This window comes from Bison bison, unplaced genomic scaffold (assembly GCF_000754665.1).
Source record: "Bison bison bison isolate TAMUID 2011002044 unplaced genomic scaffold, Bison_UMD1.0 scf7180017864375, whole genome shotgun sequence".
Classification (NCBI taxonomy): Eukaryota; Metazoa; Chordata; class Mammalia; order Artiodactyla; family Bovidae; genus Bison; species Bison bison.
The window spans coordinates 417,657-421,421 of NW_011494947.1; the positions used below are offsets into that span (position 1 = coordinate 417,657).

General features: G+C 61.0%; 1 protein-coding gene across 1 annotated transcript in view; it reads right to left on the reverse strand.

Annotated features, from left to right (window-relative positions):
• Positions 1–3,765, reverse strand: part of OBP2B (odorant binding protein 2B) — a 19,922-nt gene that overhangs the window by 1,143 nt on the left and 15,014 nt on the right. The window lies entirely within an intron of this gene.

Consider the following 3,765-nt stretch of genomic DNA (forward strand, 5'->3'; position numbering starts at 1 on the left):
CATCTCATCCTCTGTCGTCCCCTTCTCCTCCTGCCCCCAATCCCTCCAGCATCAGGGTCTTTTCTAATGAGTCAACTCTTCACATGAGGTGGCCAAAGTATTGGAGGTTCAGCCTCAGCCTCAGTCCTTTCAATGAACACCCAGGACTGATATCCTTTAGGATGGACTTGTTGGATCTCCTTGCAGCCCAAGGGACTCTCAAGAGTCTTCTCCAACACCACAGTTCAAAAGCATCAATTCTTCGGCACTCAGCTTTCTTCACAGTCCAACTCTCACATCCATACATGACCACTGGAAAAACCATAGCCTTGACTGGACAAACCTTTGTTGGCAAAGTAATGTCTCTGCTTTTGAATATGCTATCTACGTTGGTCATAACTTTCCTTCCAAGGAGTAAGTGTCTTTTAATTTCATGGCTGCAGTCATCATCTGCAGTGATTTTGGAGCCCCGAAAAATAAAGTCTGACACTGTTTCCCCATCTATTTCCCATGAAGTGATGGGACCGGATGCCACGATCTTCGTTTTCTGAATGTTGAGCTTTAAGCCAACTTTTTCACTCTCCTCTTTCACTTTCATCAAGAGGCTTTTTAGTTCCTCTTCACTTTCTGCCATAAGGGTGGTGTCATCTGCATGGCTTACCTGACCCAAAAGAAGTGCAGACCAGGACTTGAGTCCATGGCCAAGCCTGTTCTCCGGGTTTATTCCCTGCAGCCAAACGATGCGAACAACCCGTCCTGAAGAGTGGATAGCCGTATGTGGTCCAGCCACAGTGGTGTACATTCATCCATAAAAGGAAGGTGGTTCCGCCACACCTGCCACACGGATGAGCCTGAAACTTCACGCTGGGTGAAAGAGGCTCATGAAAGGCCACGTATGATATGACTTCACTGATAAGAAACACACAGAGGAGGTAAATGCGTGGAGATAGCATCTCCGTGGGGGATATCCAGGTGTCTCCAGTGGTGGTCTCCAGGATTCGGGGGTGGGGGAGGAGGAATGGGGCTGGTGACTGCTCATAGGGTGAGGAGCATTTCCAGGGTGATGAAAATGTTCTGGAATGAGGTGGTAGAGGGGGTGAGGCGGGGAGGCTGTGCCTCCCAGAAGCAGGGGAGGGGCCACTGAGTGTCTGAGCTTGACGGGGAGCAAAGGTTCCATGACCCGTGCTCTTCGCTGGCCACTGTGGCCTGGGCAGCCCACGACCTATGGCTCGGACTCCTGGAGGCTGACCCAAGAAGAAGAGGGGGTGGAGGTGGGCGAACCCCGCAGGGCCAGCCCCTTGGGTGTGAGTGTTCTCCACCCGCTGAATGGACGGCGGGGCCTTGGACGTGCCAACCACTGACCCCGGTTTCCAGGGAGGAGAGCAGCGAGATTCAGGGGATTCTCCCTGACACCTTCGAACTAGACGTGCAGGTCGGGCTGCTCCTCGCATGGATGAGGTGCTGCCGTGTGGGTGACCGGGAGTGGATGCAGGCTGGCCGCCCCATGCAGTGTGCAGTGGGAAGGAAAGACTGGGTCTCCCCACCCCTGGGGGGCCTCGGGGGGGAAGGGCAGTGGCCGGGAGACCTTGAGGGTCAGTCCAGCCCGTGGGGCTGGTTTTGTTTGGGTGCCACTCCTCAGCCTCCACGCCAGAACCAGGTTCAGCTGGGGACAAGCCCAGTGGTTGATGGCTGGACACAAGCCCCGGGACACAGCCGCCTGAGGTCCTCCTCGTCCCTCTCGCGGGACACGCGCTTACAGGATTCTGTTCAGATCCTGCTGCCCCCAGCTCATTTTGATCTGACCATCCTCCCCACAGCCCCCAGCCCAGCGCAAAGCTGGACCCCTCCAGGCAGGCCCAGGGTGGTTGAGGAGCGGACAGTGCTGGGGCAGAGCTGGGCTTGGTTCCCAGACAGGAGAGCATCTCCATGTGGGCCCTGCAGCCTCCCCCCAGGAAGATGGACCCCTAAAATAGTCTCCACAGAAGCCAGAGCTGGACACAGGGCCCCCCGGCTCAGCCCGGGTTTCTCCAGGTGAGGTGGAGGGATGCCTCCTGGGCAGGTCTGAGCAGGACTGTCACCAGGCAGGTCCTCGCACCCCCACCACGAGTCTTACCCCGGAATATCAGGACTCTGAGCCCTGGCCCTGCCAGCCCCCGGCCGCTTCTCTGCCTCCCAGGGAAGAGCCAGATCAGAGGAGACCCATCACTTAGGGACAGGTCACCACCAAGTGGGCAGATGGTGCCCAGCCCAGATCCCAAGACAGGAACCCAAGGACCAGGCAGCCTTCACCGTGACCCCCGGTCGGGCTCCCGGCGTGATGGTCTCGCACCGTTGCAGGGACAGTGGGGCCAGGAGAGTTGTCATGACAGAAAGTAGACATATGCCACGAAGGCCTGCGACGGTCTGGGCCCCAGGAGCCCCCACACTGGTGAGAGGCTCACACTGCAGGGGGACCCCTGCCCAGTGTCTCCTTGTCAGGAAGGAACACTCCAAGTGCCCGGAACCTGGTATCTCCGCGTGGGGCCTGCTGTGTCCAGGAGGGCCTGGGAGAGCAGGCCGCCCCCACTGGGGACTGGCGGGGCCTGGGACTCGGGGAATCTCACTGACCCTGTGTGGAGGGACCCCTTGTCCCCAGTCTCCAGGGAGGCTGGGCTGGGATCCTCCTTCCACCACGAGAAAGGAGACCATGGTCACCATCAGCTGGCTGTCAGGCGGCCTGTGTGGGAGGACCAGCAGAGTCGTCCGGGTCTGGGGCCAAGTGTCGGGCCATCCTTATCCTGTGAGCCTGGGCCAGCCTGGCCTCCTTCACTCCCACCTTGGCCTCCAGCTTGTGGGGGCCCGTGGGGCTGGGCGATCCCCACCTGCACACGTGTCCCCACCTGGGGCTGGGGCTGACCCTGCCACCCTCACAGCCCTCCCCCTAACCATGGGACCACCCAAACCTGCGCTTGTGGGCATCAGTTCCCTCCCCCAGCCGCATGACCACCCAAACCTGAGCTTGTGGGCATCAGACCTGCAGAGACCCCCCGGGACCTCGGGCAGAGCTGCCAGCACCCACCTCTCCCCGGACCCCCAGGCCCATCGGACAGAGACACACACCATGGGGACCCAGGACGCGAGCGGTCCTCTGGTCCTTTCTGCAAGGCTTCCACCTCCCTGTCCTCCCTCTCACCCCCCGAGGGGCCCCACAGACAGGCAGAGCCCCTGGGGATGCTGAAGCCTTTTATTTGAAGCCGGAGAGGGGAGGGAAGGCTGGGCGAGAAAGCGGGGCAGGGGAGTAGGGGGTGGGGAGGCCCAGGTCCCAGGGGCTCCTCCCACGTCCCGTAGGATGGTGGGTCCTGATGGCGCTGCCAGGGGCTGCCGTGGAGCCTGGTGCCCCTACCCTGGAGAGGAGGGGAAAGGTCATGGAGGAAGGGGGCAGATGGGGCTCTCCCTGCCCCCAGGGCTGCAGCGCCGGGGGCAGAATGCACCTTCCGCCCGGTGCACAGCCGGGCAGGCACAGACGTCCCGAGTTACCCAACAGTGAGCCCTGAGCACAGAGCGGGCGCCTGGGCGGAGTGCAGCCCAGGAACAGACCCTGCAGGGCGGGGCCGGCCGAAGGGGCCCTCAGAGCAGAGACGCCGCCTCCTGGCCACGTGGGGTCCCTCCTGCCTGCCCCGGGGAGCCCGGTGGACCCTGAAGCCCCATTGAACCGAGACCCTCGATTGCTTCAAGGACCACTCACCCTAGTCACCTTCAGGCTTGCAGCTTTCTGTAGAGACCAAGACAAAGCCAGGAGTGAGAAGA